The sequence below is a fragment of the Cibotium barometz genome, chromosome 8 (assembly GCF_041138505.1).
Source record: "Cibotium barometz isolate CiBa-2024 chromosome 8, ASM4113850v1, whole genome shotgun sequence".
NCBI lineage: Eukaryota > Viridiplantae > Streptophyta > Polypodiopsida > Cyatheales > Cibotiaceae > Cibotium > Cibotium barometz.
Window position 1 is genome coordinate 61,196,314 of NC_141053.1, and position 19,849 is coordinate 61,216,162.

A 19,849-nucleotide genomic window follows, 5' to 3' on the forward strand; every position below is an offset into this window, starting at 1 on the left:
ATTGGGTAGACCATTCATGCGACAATTCCAAATGATTCAAGATTGGGGATACAATTATTTGTACCTCCGACATGATTCTGTCATCACAAGGGTCAACCTAAGGAATCACTCATATCGTGATGTAACAAGGTCTCCAATAGATGAGTTTGATTCTGCTTCATCTGAGGGCTCAAGAGTTACATTATCAGAGGGGCGAGAAGATCTATGGATGTGCGGAGCCTCATGTAGGGATTTCAACACTGAGAGACTTAAGGGTAATCGAAGTGTATCAGATGAGGCATACATTCCACAACCCTTCCCTGAGCATTTAATTGATCCATTAGAATGGAGTCATGTCCTTGCAACATTATCGACATGTGCTTTACGAAGCCAATTCAATTTTGTGACTCAGATGGATATGATATTATTCCTCTATGAATGGTACAAACACGTGCCCTTTTAGATGATTTGTACTATAGAGATACATCCACAACAGCTATGCATGTCGAGGAAGTCTCAGTAGAGGATTTAACACTCGAATTTGCTAATGATGCTGATAAGGAAGATGGCTGGGACTCTGATTTTAATAATGAGGTGACAGTCCCTGAGGAAGAGTTAGGAAAGGCACGCCTACTCTTGAGAGGAAGGGAGGTCCAGGTAGAGATCCCTAGAAGCCGACCTAAACGAAAATGCTGTAAGAGCCATAAAAAAATCCGTAGACAAGATGAGCATGAACAACGTGAGAGACTACAAAAAGAAAAGGAGGAGTCTAAGAGTGAAAACTCTCGACCACCACCTCACTTCTCAGGAAAGAATGAATATCTATACTATGTCCAAGCACAAGACAGTATCAAAGACCAAGTCAAACGATCAGATGGATTCCAAGCAGGGGAAAAGCTAACAACTGTTAGCAAAAATCGTAAAAAGACGAAGAAACAAAAACCAAAACTCAAGTCTAAAACCGATTCAAAAAAGAGTGTGGGAAGTACAAAGACAACGGTTGAACAAAAAAATCCGACGCAAGATAGCAAAGGAGAGCTCAAAACCGCATGGTCTTCAATGAGTGAAGACTCAAGTGGACAAGAACAAGGTTTAAATGTTCCTCCCAATTTCACACAGTACACTCTTCAAGATCGGAAGATTGTTCTTCAACAGCCCATGCGTCAAAAACCAAGCGTGCCAGGGATTTCATACGATGGTCCAGAGGATGTAAAAAAGATTGATATTGCTAAGCCAGGAGAAGAGCCTCGCTATGTGTGGATTGCCACAGACTTGTCCTTAGATGAGGAGAAGTTATTAATACAAACAATAAAGGAGTATCGTGATGTTTTTGCCTGGAGTTATAAAGACCTCAAAGGAGTTGATCCAAGCATATGTCAGCATACAATTCCATTGCGAGAGGATGCAAAACCCTCCAAGCAACGTCCTTATACCTACAATGAAAATTTTGCACGGAAGATAAAGGAAGAAATAGACAAGCTCTTAGAGGTAGAATTTATCTATGAGATTGAACACACTGAATGGGTCTCCCCTATTGTAGTGGTGCCCAAGAAAAATGGAAAACTTCGAGTATGTGTAAACCTCAAGAAGGTAAATGCAGCTACTGTGCGTGATCATTACCCACTTCCAATCACGGATCATGTTCTGGAACGAGTTGAAGGAAAAAAGGCATATAGTTTCTTGGATGGATTCTCCGGGTACAACCAAGTGTCAATTGATCCAAAGGATCAACACAAGACAGCCTTTGCTACTGAAGATGGCATCTTTGCCTATCGTGTTATGCCATTTGGTCTAACAAATGCACCAGCAACCTTTCAGCGGTTAATGAGTCATGTATTCAAGGAGTACCTTAGGCAATTTCTTGAGATTTTCATGGATGATTTATGTGTTCACTCACAAGAGCGTGATGATCATATAGAACACCTCAGACTTGTGTTTCAAAAGTGTCAACTTTATCGTATATGCTTGAATCCTGACAAGTGCAAATTCATGGTAAGACAAGGGAAAATTTTGGGCCATATTGTTTCTCGCAATGGGATTTCAACGGATATGGATAAAATTGATGTCATTGTCTCATTACCTTGGCCTATCAACCCTAAAGGGGTACAAACATTCATGGGACATTGTGGCTATTACCGTAGATTCATCTACATGTATGCTGTCCTAGCCAGACCGTTATATGCTCTTCTTGTAAAGTTTAATTGGACGGATGAGTGTGAGGAATCCTTTGAAAAGTTGAAGCAAGCATTAGTGACTGCACCCATTTTACGGGCACCAGATTGGAACCAAATCTTTCATGTCCATATTGATGCTTCCAACTTTGCAATTGGATGTATTTTGGCTCAATCGGGGGAACATAATAAGGATTTCCCAATCTCATATGCTAGTTGACAGTTGAACAATGCTGAGAGGAATTACACCACAACAGAAAGAGAAGGATTGTCCATGATATATGCAGTGAAAAAGTTTTGCCATTACCTTTTGGCAAACAAATTCATATTTTTTGTGGACCATCAAGCATTGCTATATTTGGTGAATAAGCCATGTGCAACTGGAAGGATAGTAAGGTGGTTTATCATCCTTCTTGAGTTTGATTTTGAAGTTGCAGTTCGAAAAGGAACAACTCATCTAAGGGCAGATCATTTGTCTCGAATCACCTCTGGCGAAGCTCCTGTGGGTGTGGATGATGATATGTTAGATTCAACACTTTTTCTTGTAGAGACAGCTCCTAGATGGTCTGAATCCATTTTAGAAATTTTGACAAGTGGGCAAATACAACTAGCGGGTCCTAATGTGGACCTATGGCGACCATTCAAGCTAATCTCAGGGAGATTATATCGTCAGGGTAATGATGGAGTGTTGAGGCTTATACCTAACCCCGACCAATATGAGGAGATCTTGGAATGGGCACATGCGGGTATCGATGGAATCCATGCATCAGCTCTACCACTTGTGTGCGACGTATATCTCAAGATGGGCAATGGTGGCCTACCATGCATGCAGATGCTGAAACATTTGTTCGTAACTGTGCTTCATGTAAAATTCAGAAGCCAATTCATAATGTCACATTATTCCAAATTTCAACTACACCAAGTTGGAGTAAGTATATTGTGGACTACCTTCAGCATGGTCATACGGATCAAACAATTCCTAAACATCGAAAGTAGGCTATTAAAATTGAAGCGGCAAACTATATGCTAATAGAGGGCCAACTCTACAAGAGGGGCAAGGATGGCAACTTACGCATGTTTGTATGTGAAGCTGACTATCTGAAAATCTTAACTCATGCACATGCAGGTGTTGGTGGTGGACACTTTTCTGGCAATACCACAGCTAAGTTGATTAGGTGGTCTGGGCTTTGGTGGCCAACCTTACAAATGGATGCTGAAGAATATGTGAAACGTTGTGACGATTGTCAAAGGACCAAACCTCCCATCACAAAGGACAATATGCCATTGCGGCCTATGTTAAGCACACGTGCTTTTGCAAAATGGGGTATTGATTTTGTCGGTCCCATTAAACCTCCAGCTCGTAACACGCATGCAGAATATATTATAGTCGCAACCGACTATTTGACCAAATGGGTAGAGGCAAAGGCAACAGTCAAAAATGATGCCAGAACCACAGCCAAGTTCTTGTATGAGTACGTGTTTACACGCTATGGCTTACCTATTGAGATCGTTAGTGATCAAGGTGTACACTTTGTAAATGAAGTCATAGAATTTTTGCTTCAAGAATTTATGGTAATTCACAAGCGTTCTGCACCCTATCATCCCCAGACCAATGGACAAGCCGAGAGTACTAACAAGATTCTCTGCACAGCACTCACAAAGGTTGTTGAGGGACATAGGACTGATTGGGAGCAAAAGTTGCACTCAATTCTCTGGGCATATAGGACAGCCTATAAAACATCTGTGGGCACAACCCCATTTGAACTTGCTTTTGGGCTAGACGCAATTCTTCCCATTGAAGTTCTTGTACCTACTCTACGAGTAGCTAAACAATTGGATTGGACTGGTCATGAGCTTTCACAACGCGTTGACGAATTGGAAAAGCTTGATGAGACCCGCTTATTGGCAGTAATGGGGATGTATGCTGAGAAGAGGAGACAAAAGCAATGGTATGATAGAAATGTAACAACTGGCCGATTCAAAAAAGGAGACCTGGTGCTCTTATACACACTTAAGAAGCATAAGAGAAAGCTCAAGAAACGTGGCCTAGGACCGTTTGTGATTAACGAGCTTACTCCAAGTGGTGCAGTGCGTTTAGAGACACTAGAAGGTGAGCAAATGCCTAACTTCATTAATGGAAGTCGTCTCAAGAAATACAATGAACCATTAACTAAAGCCATGCTTCAACAGATGCATGCTGCACAAACACGGAAAGAAGCACTTGACCTACTTAAACGTCAGGCTCAAGAGGAGGCTAAAGTTAGAGTTGCAAAAGCCAAGGAGCGTCGCAAAGCTTCTATGTTGGCCATACAGTTGGCTACTGATGAGCCATATGTCGAACCATTCAATATTCAAGTGTGCCTTCATCTTCATGAGACTACCTACTTTGTCTCTGCCTTAATTGACTCTGGTGCAGATTATAATGTTCTCTCGTTTGACACCTGGATAGCCTTGGGTCAACCACCACTTGTGCAAATTCCTGTGGACCTACGAAGCTTCTCAAGAGAAGATAACCCTATAGAGGAAAAATGTGTCATTATGATGACCATTCAGGATCACCAGATGTCAGTGTCCTTTTATGTGGCACGTAAGTCCAAGGCAGTAGTAGAGGTTGTTCTTGGAAGATCGTGGTTAAGTGCTACCAATTGCTCATTAGATTGGAAGAATAGACAATACAAGTTGCAAATTGATTCTGATTGCATCTTGGGATCTGCTACACCACGAGCTTTATCGTGTCAAAGGGGTAATGTTTCTACCTTACCCAACCCACAATCAAAATCTGCTCTTGAAGCTCCAAAACAAATGATGTGGATAATTGATGAGTACTCAAGTGAGGGCCATGGCTGGCATGTTCCAACTACTCTAGTTGCTGCTCAAAGAAGGCCAGGTAAGAAGGAATTGTCAATGTGGCTACCCAAAGATGCGTACAAACTTGTACCATCTAGTCCAGTTGCTAAGCCTCTTAAGAAGCACATCATTTCCAAGCCCAAACCTCGGATTGTTACTCGATGGGTCCCAAAAAATGTGCTCAAAGCACAAGGCTATTATGAGGGTGCAACAGCAATTTGGCTTCCAAAATGCCATGCTTTGACAGGGGTAAAAGATTGTTTCAGAAAGATTCCAAAAGCCACAATTGATTGTCCATATCAGTGGGTGCAAAAGAAGTCAACACAAAATCTTCAAGAAAGGAAAGGTGGCTGTGATAGCACCTACAAAACTACTTGTGTTGATCTTCCTAAAACATGTATTGAAACACCGGTTGTCCCGATTTCTCCTTGTAACACAATTCAACCATCAACCTGTGTACCTACGACAAGTCCAAATGTGTCTCATTTGAGCATAGATTCTAGCATTTCAATGCCTAAAACCTCTTATCTTGCTCAAATTCCAAGACAATTGCTAAAGTGTCCACCTCTTAAAAAGGATATACCAAAAACTAAAGATAAGGCATTAGGGATGCAAATCCCATTGGATTGAGCTAAGTGTGGATCATACTACTCTTGCTACAAGTGAGAGAGTTTTCCATCTCTCCAATCTCCCAGGCGGGTCATCAATGTCCATCGCCTTACTAGATGAGCTCGATATCTCAACACTCCCCCTGGAGCTCAACTCCATCTCATGTACACCAAGCGAAGCCCTGAATCTGCGGAGCTTCTCTATACCCAATGCTTTGGTGAAGATGTCAACAACTTGATCCTGTGTGCTGACATAAACAAGTTCAATGTCTCCTGCTAAAACCTTCTCTTTGACAAAATGGTAATGGACCTCTATATGCTTCATGCATGCATGGAAAACTGGGTTCCTGGCCAACTATATATTGCTAATGTTGTCACAAAAAATGACAACTTGGCTACCTACCACTGATAGACCCAAATCTGCAAGTAGCTTTCTCAACCAAGCTACCTCACATGTTGCCATAGCAGCACCCTGTACTTGGCCTCTGTACTCGATAGAGAAATCGTAGGCTGCTTCTTGCTGCTCCAAGTCACAGCAGCACTCCCCAAAGAAAACATGAAGCCACTCGTAGATCTTCTATCTGAGATACTACTAGCCCAATCAGCATCTGTGTTTCCATGTACACATATCTCTATCCCAGTTAGTCCACAATGCAAAGTAGACCTCACATACCTCAGTATGCGTCTCAATGCATCCAAATGCGGCTTTCGAGGAACCTGCATAAACTGACTCACTAACCCAATAGCATAGCTCAAATCTGGTCTGGTGATTGTCATGTAGATCAAGCTTCCTACTATGCGCCTATATATAGTAGGACCCTCCAAAATCTCTCCTGAATCTGCACACTCAACTTGCCATTCTAATCCAATGGCATTGAGATAGGCTTATAGCCTGTCATACCATACTTGGACAACATGTCCAAGCCATACTGTCTTTGCAGTAATCCAATACCATGTGGTGACCTAATCACCTCAATTCCAAGAAATATCTGAGCTCCCCCAGATCCTTCATCTCAAACTTCTATCTAAGCAAGATCTTTACATCAAAGATCTCTGCATCATGGTCCCCCGCCGTAATGATCAAGTCATCTACATAGATGACAACAAGCACAACTCCTCTATCATTGTGTCTCACATACAGCGAGAAATCTACATTGGCTACATGAAAGCCAATAGTAACAAGATATTCAAAAATATTGTCAGACCATGCTCTTGGTGCTTGTTTTAAGCCATACAAGGCTTTCTTCAACCTGCAAACATGCTCGAGGTGACTCACATCCTCATAACCAGGTGGCTGCAACATATACACCTCTTCCTGCAAATCCTCATGCAAGAATGCATTCTTTACATCCATCTGATGTAAAGACCATTTCTTTGACGCAGCCACCACTGCTATCACAACTCTCATTGTTGCCATCTTGGTGACTGGGCTAAAAGTTTCCTTATAATCAATGCCATATGTCTGCACATATCCTTTGTCTACCAATCTAGCCTTATCCCTGCTTATGCTTCCATCATTGTTATGTTTTACTTTGTACACCCACTTGCATCCAATAGCTTTCTTGCCTTCAAGAAATTGCACTAAATCCCAAGTCTCATTTCCATATATGATATAGTGCATCCATCTCCTCATCCATAGCTTTCTCCCAACACACATTTCCAATAGCCTCATCAATGCATGTGGGCTCTACAACCTGCACAACTTTTACCATGTATGCATAGTGATGTGCCACATAACCATCATAGGTAAACCTCTGCACAGGATTCTTCACTCTCCCAGATCTTCGTAGCTTTGCATTCATGGCTTCCATAGCCTTCTTTACACCAGGTGTTCTCATAGCTGGTATCCCAAGCTCCTCATCAAGGCTCATCTCTAAGCCACTAGACTCTCCACCATCAACATGAGAATGCCCTATAAAAATGTCAAGCATACTAAGGGGCTCAACCACTTTCTCTTTGCCTTTATGTGATGTACTAATCACATTTGCAGCATTGGTATTATGACGCAGCCTGTCACTCCATGGTCTATCAACAACTGAACCACTAGATGAGGACTCTCCTGGTCCACTCGAAGACTGTGATTGCTGACTTGCATTTTGTGCAACCACATTTCCACTCACATCAATCCCAACAGCTTCTTTTTCAGCAGCATACCAGCTGCTCATCTCATCAAAAACAACATCCCTGCTTACCCTCAACTCACGCGTAGCAGGGTTATAACACCTGTATCCCTTTTGCTCAAGGGAATATCTAATAAACACACATTTTTCAGCTTTTGGATCCAGCTGAGTTCTCAGCTCATCTGGCTATGCAATGCATCCAAAACTTTTAGATAAGACAAATCAGGTTTTCTACCAGTAAACCTCTTCTCTGGAGTTACATCATGTATGGCTGCAAATTGGAGTCCTGCTCATGAGGTAAACTGCCTGTAGAAACAGCCTCAGCCCAATAGCTATGCGGCATATTCTTCTCTTCCATCAATGCTTGCGCAATCTCAACAATGTGCCTGTTTTTCCGCTCAGCAACTCCATTTTGCTACGGAGTGTATCTGTATGTAAACTATCTCCGAATACCATTTTTCTTCAAAAATTCAGAGAACTCATTGGAGAAGTACTCTCCCCCTCCATCTGACCTTAGGCACTTTACATATTTTCGGTTTGCTTTTTAACCATAACTCTGAAATTCTGAAAGTGAGTGAACACCTCACCCTTCTCCTTCATGAAGTATACCCACACTTTCCTTGTGTGGTCATCAATAAATGTCACATAATACCTGTAGCCTCCCATAGACATGGTCTTCTGGTAGGACCCCATACATTCGAATGCACAACATCTAGTGCATTTCTGCTCACATTTCTGTTACGTGGAAATACATGCTTTGTTTGCTTTCCAAATTGGCATGCTTCACATATTCTCTGCATACCTTCAACTTTAAATTTTGGCAGCCCTGTCACAATTCCTTTAGTCTGCATAGACTTCATTCTCTGCACATTCACATGTCCAATTCTTTTATGCCAAATGTCTATGTCTGAAACAATTCCTGAACCATTTGCAAACATCGCAGCACTCACTTCAGGCATGTTTACATTCAACATAAACATTTTGCCCACTTTGTTGCCTTTTGCAACCAACCTGCACTTGTCTTTAAAGTCTTCAACATAACAACCATCAAGATTAAACCAAACTTGCAAACCTTGCTCAATCATCTGGCCAACTGAAACCAGATTCTTTGTTATGTTCAGAACATGAAGTTCTCACGTGATGTGGTGTTTGATGAGCTTGCTAGTTGGTACAAAGCAAAAGATGAGGGAGTCATTGAGTCACTTGAGACTGATGTGCCTGTGAACTTGCCATCACAAGCAAGTTCTAGTTCTACTACTATGTCTGGGCCAGCCAGCAGAAGCTGAGAGTAGCAGTGTACGTCCATGGTCAGGACGTTTGAGGCATGAGAGTGTAAGCACTGGGAGTAGTGCTATGGATAAAGGCAAAAAGAAAGTCGAAGGAATTGGAATCACAGGTTATGAGTCATCTAGTTCTGAGAGTTTGGATGAGGAGCTTGGCATACCTGTTTTACGCACACCTGTGGTGCTAGACAGGATAGATATGTGCCACCACATGCTAGAGTTATAGGTGTACAGAGTGACCCGCAGGCGTTGCGGAGATCCCAGAGAGTCAGATATCCTGTTGACAGGTTGACATATAGAGATTTTGCTATGCACTATGCATATATGACATCTATGGTGAAGCATGTGGAACCTACATGCTATACAGAGGCTATTGGAGAGCATGTATGGGAGAAAGCAATGGATGTAGAGATGGACGCATTGGTCCATAATGATACATGGGACTTGGTTGCACTACCAAAGGACAAGAATGTTATTGGATGTAAATGGGTTTACAAAGTGAAGTGCAAATCTGATGGTTCTATTGAGAGACATAAAGCAAGATTGGTAGCAAAGGGTTATGCACAGACCCAAGGATTGGATTATGATGAGACGTTTAGTCCAGTGGCTAAGATGGGCACAGTGAGAGCAGTCATTGCTATGGCTGTAGCTAATGGCTGGGAAATGCATCAGATGGATGTTAAGAATGCATTTCTGAATGGAGATCTATAAGAGGAAGTGTACATGGCACAGCCAGAAGGGTATGTACACCCTAGATATCCCACTCACGTATGCAGGTTAAAAAAGGCATTGTATGGTCTAAAGCAAGCACCTCGTGCTTGGAGTGATAAGATGAGCAGATATCTTATGTCACTTGGTTTTCAGATTTCTACAACAGATTCTTCACTCTATGTGAAGAAGACACAGCATGGGATTGTTTTACTAGTCATCTATGTGGATGACTTGATTATCACAGGTGATCATGGTGCAGATGTGATGCATGTCAAGAAAGCTTTGAGTGGGCAATTTGACATGAAAGATCTTGGTGAGTTGAGATACTTCCTTGGCATTGAAGTGGTGAAAGATCATGCAGGTACTTGGTTAGTACAGCGCCAATACGCATTGGATATGTTGGCAAAGTATGGCATGACAGGGTGTAAGCCTATGAGTACACCATTGGAGCAAAATGTGAAGTTGCGGTCTGATTATGGCGAGGAATTGGATGATCCTTCTATGTACAGGAAGATGGTTGGTAGTCTCATATATATGACTATCACACGCCCGGATTTGAGTTATGCTGTGGGGCTAGTCAGCCAGTTTATGCAGAGCCCCAGGAAACCACATTTGGATGTAGTGAGACGCATCATGAGATATGTGAAGACCACAACACATTATGGTCTATTTTATGAGAGTGGTAAAAGCTTGGACATACATGGCTACACAGATGCTGATTGGGTAGGTAGCGCATATGACAGGAGGTCTACTAGTGGATATGCTTTTACACTTGGAAGTGCCGTGGTGAGTTGGAGTAGCAAAAGCAACCTACAATTGCTTTATCTAGTACAGAGGCTGAGTACAGGGGTGCAGCCATTGCTACTTGTGAGGCTATATGGTTAAAGAGTCTCTTGGCAGATTTATGTGAGCCTCTTGATGGGAAAGTTGTCATTCATTGTGACAACATGAGCAGTATACAGTTGGCAAAGAATCCAGTGTTTCATGCTAGGACCAAACACATAGAGGTCCATTATCACTTTGTCAGAGAAAAGGTGCTGGATGGTACAGTTGATCTTCACTATGTGAAGACTGATGAGCAGGTGGCACACATCTTTACGAAGCCACTGAGCAGGGAGAAGTTTGAGTACTTCCGGACTATGTTGGGAGTACATGGGATGAGCTTGAGGGGGAGTGTTGAGAGTCTTGATATCCCAAGCTCATCTACATCTTCATCGGCAGTACATCATGAGCTTGAGAGGGGCTGTTGAGATTCAAGCTCGATGTCAGTGTGAGCCAGCTATGCTATGTGCTGGCAGATTAGGTAGGAACATGTGTGAGACATAAATGACCGCGTGTCCAGCTGGTCATAGTGTGTGGACATTAGCTAGGGTTAGTAGAGTGTGGACACAACTCATTGTGTGTTGTGTGGATTATGGATTAGTGCATTATGCTTTGTGTGAGAGTGGACATGGCTTCCCTCTATGGTTAGGGTTTGCAATATACTTTAGGGTTTGCTCCTGTGTGTGTGTCTCCTCCTCCTCTCTACCGTTCTTTCAACAGATCCTACTATGTATAGGTGCATAGTAGGAAGCTAGATCTACATGACGATCACCAGGCCAGATTTGAGCTATGGTGTTAGGTTGGTGAGTCAATTTATGCACGTTCCATGGAAGCCGCATTTGGATGCATTGAGATGCATACTGAGGTATGTGAGGTCTACTTTGCATTGTGGACTATTTTATGAAACTGGGATAGAGATATGTGTACATGGTTACACAGATGCTGATTGGGCTGCTAGTATATCAGATAGAAGATCTACTAGTGGCTTCATGTTTTCTTTGGGAGTGCTGCTGTGACTTGGAGCAGCAAGAAGCAGCCTACGGTTGCTCTATCGAGTACAGAGGCCAAGTACAGAGGTGGTGCTATGGTAGCATGTGTGAGGGTTGAGAAAAATACTTGCAAATTTGGGTCTATCAATGGATAGACAAGCTGTCATTTTCTGTGACAACATTAGCAGTATACAGTTGGCCAGAAACCTAGTTTTTCATGCTCGCACACGAAGCATATAGAGGTCCACTACCATTTTGTCAGAGAGAAGGTTTTGGCATGAGACGTTGACCTTGTTTATGTCAGCACATAGGATCAGGTCACTGACATCTTTACCAAAGCATTGGGCACAGAGAAGCTCCACAGATTCAGGGCTTTGCTTGGTGTACATGAGATGGAGTTGAGCTCAAGGGGGAGTGTTGAGATATTGAGCTCATCTAGTGAGGTGGTGGAGACTAATGACCTGCCTGGGGGATAGGCCCCACTTACGCCACTGGCATGGTTGGTGAGATCATGAGTGATATGCGGCCGTTTCTATATTAATAAAAAAATATTTTTGAAGTTTTGTTGTATTCATGCGATCAACACATAATATTTAATCATTATCTTAAAATTGAAATCACAAAACAATTATGATTGCTAGATATAATTAAGTAGACACTTGGCAAGGATTTTTTTTAAAATATTTTCATTAAGTAAAGCATTTACATCATGATCACATGATCACATGAGATTACATTGTGGCATGTACATGAGATTATAAGATCTCCCTAAAACTGCAACTCATCACCATAATCTTCCCTCCACTTGCGCATGCGTAGAACTAGCTACATATCTTTGTCAGTGATGGTGACTCTCTTGGCATGGACTGCTACGTACACTATGTCACCATACATGTTCACCAAAAAAGCTTCAGCAGCCTCTTGAAGAGCTTCCAAAGCTACTGCTATCCATCGTGTGGGAGCCTCACTATTGTCGACCTGGCAATGCCATTGAGATATCCGGCTCTCGTTCAAATCATCCATGATCTCCCTAATAACGACGATGAAAAGGTCTCCTTGGGATCAGAAGGTCTGTCGTCTTCTGATACTTTCTTATTTCTCGAAGAGCATGTTGAGATATCGAGCTCATCTAGTGAGGCGGTGGGACACTGATAACCCGCATGGGGGATAGGCCCCACACCTACACCACTGGCATGGTTGGTGAGATCATGAGTGATATGCGGCCAGTGGGATGACAGGCTGTGTGACAGCCATTCTTGAGACTCTGGCATAGTTATAGCACCAGCTCATTTAGTTGGGTTCACACTATAGAGAACCCTAGTATGTATTTGGTTGAGTACCTTTTCATATGTGTGTACTCTTGTCTTTGTATATGGTGTGTTGAGTGTTGAGTGAAGAAGAAGAAGATTTTCAGCCTCTCACCTTGTGTGCTCTCTTCTAGGGTTTTGTGAGTGTGTGTGTGCTGCTGCAAGAGCTCAAGCTCTCTTCTCCCTTGCATCTTAGAGCGACGGTGCCTTGTCTCCATCGACGTTTGCGATGTGTGGGTGGTGCTGGGGGCCTGACCTTCATGAGATCAACCCTCCTGGCAGTTTGCTTCGTGCAAGCCATTCTTTTGAAGAAGATAAAACAAAAATAGAATGAAAATGAAAGACTCTAAACTTATATTTATAACTTCAAAAATTAAAAATATAACTTATATTTATATTTTTATATAATAAAAATAAATAACTCTTATAATTTTTAGTAATTTTATTATATTTAGTAATTTTCTTATTTATAAGAGTCCCTCCAATGCAACATCTTACCAATTCCCTAGGGTTTCTAGAACTTCGAAGTAATTATATTTTTAGAGTAATTTTTATTATATTTTTTAGTAAAGATAAAATTTTTAAATCTTTTTTTAGACTAATTTTTATTATAGTTTTTTAGTAAAGATAAAATTTCTAAATTTTCTAAATTCATTGAAATTTTATACATTTTTAGTCTTTCATGCATACATGTGTGAAAAATCCTAAATCCATATGAGGCCTGTGAATAAAAGAATAATGCTTTCGATAAACTTGAAAAACTATACGAGAGAAAAAGATAATAACACCCAGGATATTGAGAAAGAAACATCAAATTGTACTTGTATTAAAAACACTTCTCATAGATTACAAGTACATTGAAATACAGGTTTACAACACATCATATGATTTACTCAAATCATATTATTCATGTTCAAACTGAAGGCATCGCCATTATTACGAATCCTTCTTACAAGTCTCAAATCCTTGTCTATAAGAGTGATGCGCTTTGCATGAATAGCTACCAACTGACCATCATGCATGAGGTCCACTGACAGCTGCTTCTTGAAGAGCTAGCAATGCTTGGGCTGACCGTCGCTACACATTGTTGATAGTAGAAATAATTCTTGCATAGAACCTATTATACGAGACATTGGAGATCTTGCAATATCTCTCTCACCAATCTTGCAAATGGCGCCCTCAGTATGATTAAGTTTGTACTTTTCTAATACTTCCTTATTTCTCCAAGAGCCGCAGTGCCTTCTCTCCATCTATGCTTCTTGTGATGTGGCGGATGTGGATGCATTGTACCTATAGTAGTGCCTCTTGGATTGTCAAATTGAGTGCGCTCACTATCAGTCTTGGTATATTGACTTGGGACTGTGTTGTTGGGCGAGTCTTAGTAGGGTTCCTCTTAGCACTTTTCTTGGTGTGTGCCATGCCTTGAAAGCTAGAAGACTATAAAATGTAAATGTCTCACCTCTTATAAGAACTTATAAGTAATAGTTTATTCAACTTTAAAAATAACACAACTGTTCACACAGAAAGTCATTTAATATTATGGTTATAGTTAGTGAGATTATGGGTGATATATCACATTGGTTTACAACTCTATGTGAAATCCATTTTGGTTTAGTAGAGTAATACTTGAATCAACAAAAAATTACATAGTTTCAACTTGCATTTACTCATTTTGAAACACATGACTCTCAGATTTTCCACTCGCTTCCCTCTCTTTCCTGAGTTCTCAACCATTCAGCATGTTTCTCTCTACCTGATGAATTCTCAAATCATGCCTTTCTAACCTCACATATGACTCTGCGTATTGCATGTGATCCATTGGACATAGGTTTCTTCTCCTCTAACCTTATTACTATCTTTCTATACCACCATAGAAGTAATTTTTTCATTGGATTGACATCATAGATTCCATCTCCATGAGCAGTTGTCTTTTGGAAAGCACATCGTGCTTGCCAACAATGAGATCGCTCCATGCCCTGTGTGTAGACCATATCGCTAAACTTCCTTCATTTGCAAAATAAGGACCATGAGTATGCAATATATGCTACATCAATAAACAACGTAATCATAGTTAGTCTCTAAAACCATATAAATTAATTGTAATGTCACACTTACCATGTAATGTGTTATACTACTTGAAGTCCAGGCTTCAACAACTAATGCATAGAATATACCAATCACCTCCTTAAACTCCTTGGAATCATCTGGTCCAAATGTCATCTTTTGCAAAAGCACTGTCAATTTGTCAAGAGCAATCCACATATTTTCTTTTGCTACTCTAGTCTTTCCTCCATTGCTTCGATCAGGAATGACCATATGTAACTTTTTCCATGCTTCATATTTCTCTAGTTGTTGTACTAGTAGTTCTACATTTTCATTTCGTGGTGCAAAGAGGAATTTCCTTGCTTTTGAGCCGCCAAAGCAAGGCTTGCAGCTTGCTCTAGACTTTTTTCCATCCTTCTTTATTTTTACCTGGCCTCGATGTAAACCCATCCCAGATAATACTTCTTCCACCCTTTTACATGTTTCTTGGGCATCAGAAGCTGGCTGCATTTTATAAGCAAAACACACATATGAATTCATAAACCAATTTGTCTATGATCATCACTAGTGCATGCAAAGTGCAAAAGTGTACTCTTGTCAAGGGGATATCAAGAATAGGATCCCACTTAGGATCTACTCATACCATTTGGTCCCCATGGCAAACAAATTGATCACGTGTAGGACACCCTTGTCTGCCTGTTTCTTCCCATTCTTACCTTTCTTTCTAAACCGCATACAATATATGCAAGGAAACTCTGCATTTACTGCATTTGACACACCAAACATGCACTTCAAAGTCTTTGAGATCTCCAGCAAGGTGCCATTCCACTTGATACTCACCATAACCTTCCACATGCAAACATTCAATGTTGCACTGTATTAGGTACCTCTGTCAATTTAAAGATTATCTTCAAAATCTCATGATCTTCCTTTGGTACTTCAAATATAGCAAGCCACCAAATTTCATTCTCAGACTGTACACTAAAGTAATCAGGATGACCAGGCAAGATGTTAGGATCCAGTGCTCTATTCATGAGAGTTAGACTAACACATTCTAACTTCTGACCTTTGATAACCTCACTTTCATCAAGCTTCAAAACAAATTTTAGCTTGCCTCCACATTCTGCACAACTAATTTACTATAAAATTTTACCATTAGAGATTTTAACTTGCATACATCTAATAGAAAATTGTTATTTGTGTGCAAGACAAATGGCACTTCCTTTGACCTATACTTGCATACATGTCTGTGACATAAGTGCATTGGCTCACCAATTAATTTTTCCACCTTACTGTTTAATGATCGTCGTGCTTGCACCACATGAAATGGTTCAGGAAGAGGCAATACCCTTTTCTTTTGCAACACTTTTTAAAACCTTGTATCTAAATGTTTGTATATCATGCCATAAGACTGAGAAATTATTCCTACCTTATCACATATTCCCTGCATATCATTTGATGTGTAGAAATCACTTATCTCTTGTAAGCATTGTATGATAACTTCATCATCAAAATGACTTAAACTTTGGGCATCGAAGCGCGGACTTCACCATATCTTTAGTGAGTACCAAGTCTCCAAGTATAACCCTGTAACCCTACTTTACCCTCACAGACATACTTGACAAATGATGTTAGTCCTGAGAATTGGGGAGATTGTTGTGTAATAGGATCAGGTGGATATATAGACCCATCAACCCAAAGATCTATATGTTTTTTCCCTGCTATTATGTGTAATTGCATCACCAATGGATTCATCCATTGAAACCTCAATTATCTTGTATAATGGGGCATACTCTTCATCTAGCTTGAAGTGTATATTTCTCTTCTTAGAGCTTCTTGCTTCCTAAAACATCAAAAAACTAGAAACACTTAGATACATCACTATCTCCATTGAGTATAATCAATGCTTATAAGAAAACTTACAAGAAATTTCATTATTATTAACACATATGTGTAACTTAACACTAACTTTAACACAAATTATTATTATTAACCAGTAATGCACATATTATCATTATTAATCAATAGTAAAACATATCTTATTATTAACTTTATTATTTACGAATAGTAATGCACATAACCAACAGGAAAACATAACTTATAGAACTCAATTGAACATAACCAACATCAAAACATTGCTAACCTCCATTTTTGTTCTCTATTGCTTCTCTGTGTTGGCTCTGTGTTGTCTCTTCTTTCCTTGATAACAAGATTAATGAAGAGGGAAACGATTTGTTGGCTCCAAGAAAATGGCACCAAAAAATCAAATCACTCTTCATTCTCTAGCTTTGTAGTGCACAAGTGCAATAGAGCAGGAGGGAAATACAAACTGTTTGTTGGAGATGCAAATTTGAAAGTAGAAGAAGAAATGAGCTATGGAAAGAAGAAATGAGAAGAAGAAGCTATATCACAAAAAAAGGAAAATTTATAATGCACTACTCTCTCAAATAATAAATCTAAACACATTCAAAAATCTTAAAAATGTATTTAGATGAGGTTATCTAGTTTCACTTAGTGGACGCCCTTCGCTTTAGCCTGAAAACATGCATTTTTTCAAGAAGAATAGCCAATCTCTCCTAGTTAGCCAAGGAGTTTCACTTCAAGGTCTTCTAATGAAACATCATATGCAAAGTTAGGCACCTAAAACTCTAATCTGATCGAATATCCAATAATTTCAAATCCCCTTTTCTTTGGAAACCAAAATTGTATACAGGCCCTGTTTCAGAGGTTTAGACAGGTACACTGAATGTGAGTAATTTGCCTATAACTTTTACATTATTACTCATATGATGTTCCCACTTTGCATATCACAAATTCAAATAACATAGAGCTTAACTCGATTTATCAAGTAATTTTAATGTGTTTTACTATTTTCTATATTATGTAAAAGTTATTAAAATTATAAAAAAAACATACTATTTTGTCCTCCCGCCATATCTACTATTTAAAATGCTCAATTTGTATGGATCTAGTGATGATTATATTGGGGAAGATTAGTAGAATGTGGGTAAAAGGTAAAATTAAAAACCTAACAGTTGGATGTTTGTAGATTTACTTTGGAGAATTTGTTATGCCTGTGAGAGGCCCATTAAATCAATTGTAATTTAATTCTAGAAAATCAAATATTAAATATTTCAATCTAAAAACTCTAGGGATCAACATACTTGTTTCCATGAATTTATTAAAAAAATTTGGCTTAATTTTAGTATTAGAAGGTCCATTTTCAATCCTCCCAAGTGAAAATTCCCATATTGTTTCCACTCTCACCTTTCAAGTCTAAAACCAATCCTAGTTAGGATTGGAAATCTAAGCTTGGTAAACTTCAAAGCCTAGAAATCATTCCATGTGTGAGGCTTGGGTAGGCACAAATCTTATATATGCATGCCACTTTATGTGTCCACATCAGCTTCGAGAGGATCCACATAAGCGGCTTGCCATCTCCACCCTCCATGTCAACATGGTCAACCTAGTTGACTCGCCACCTCATCATCCTAGTCATCATTAATGCCACATCTTCTTGCCACCTTTGAATGCCACCTCACACTTGGTGACATGGCATGCCACATCATGGAATTACCACATCAGCCATAATAGTGCCACATGTCAAGAAAATGCCACATGTCATGCACGCATGTGACATGTGGCACCTCCTTCCCACTTTCCCATTTTTTTCAAAAATATATTTTTGAAAAAGTTAATTTAGTAATTTAGAGAAATAAAATATAAAATTTTAAATAATAAAATATATATAACTTATTAATATAAAAGAATTTAAAATCACTAATTTTAAAAGATTATATTTTGGAATTAGATAAATAATATTATTTTTAAAGTTCATGTTATTTAATTTAAAAATAATAATTTTTAAAATCTCATATTTCTTGAAAATATTTATGTGTAGGATAATCCTTTGAATAAAATTTTTAAAAAATACATTGTAAAAGAAAATGCAGTTATATAATTATAAAATAAAATATATATTTAAAGATATATTTATATATCTAGTACTGATAAATATTTAGACTTGTTAATAAATATTATTAATAATATTAATTTTTAAGTGGATAATAGTTTATCTTTAATTATCTTTATGTTTATTTTAATTATCCAATCAATCTTAGAAAGGAAATCCAATAAGATTTGAAGTGGATAATTTATTTTTTCTATATAATCACACATCTCTAGTACTATCCCATCATTGAGCCTTCATAATTTTTACTCTCTTAGCTTTCTTTTGAGAATGGGTTCTCAAAGTCGTAAGAGGTGAAAACGTGATAGGACTTGACTTCCCTCCATCCACTGAGTTTAAGAGGAGGAGAGGAAAAGGGTAGCTCGTGAGAGAAAGGGAGAGTGGAGAGCACGTGAATGAGCAACACCTTCCGTTGGCATCCCCAAACGGATGGCCAAAGTGAAGCTGCAAATTCAACCGTGACTAGCCCTTAGTTTAGATAATCCAAATGAACCCACCCTTCTTGAGCCCCCTTCTCTTCCACAAGAACCCACCTCCCCTCCTTTGGGCGCCCAAAGTGTGGAAAGGAAAGAACTATCAAAGTCAGGGGCGCATCGTCATGCCCATGCAATCTTCCATTCCTATTTCAAAGACCTGACGCCTTCATCCAGGCATGCGTGCTTCATGCTTTGATCGATCTGCCCAACATGGCCAACTGCAAGGTGCTTTCTGACATTGGAGGTCAAAGAGAGAGGAGAGCTGGCCTGGCGGTGCTACAAAGTGTTCATCGTTCTTATACAGTAAACAAGAAGAGGAACTCTGTGGATGCTTTGGCTGCTCGACCGGCTATTGTGGCATCCATAAGTAGCTCCCAAATGAAGGGTCAGATGAGTGCCACATCTCGTATCCTTTCCATAGCACCACACCCACTTAGAGTTGGGTCTATTAGATGGCAAAGTTTAGATGCCAATGAGGTTGGTGCTTTGTGGGCGAGTAGTGGTCGTGCTAGGCATGATCGTC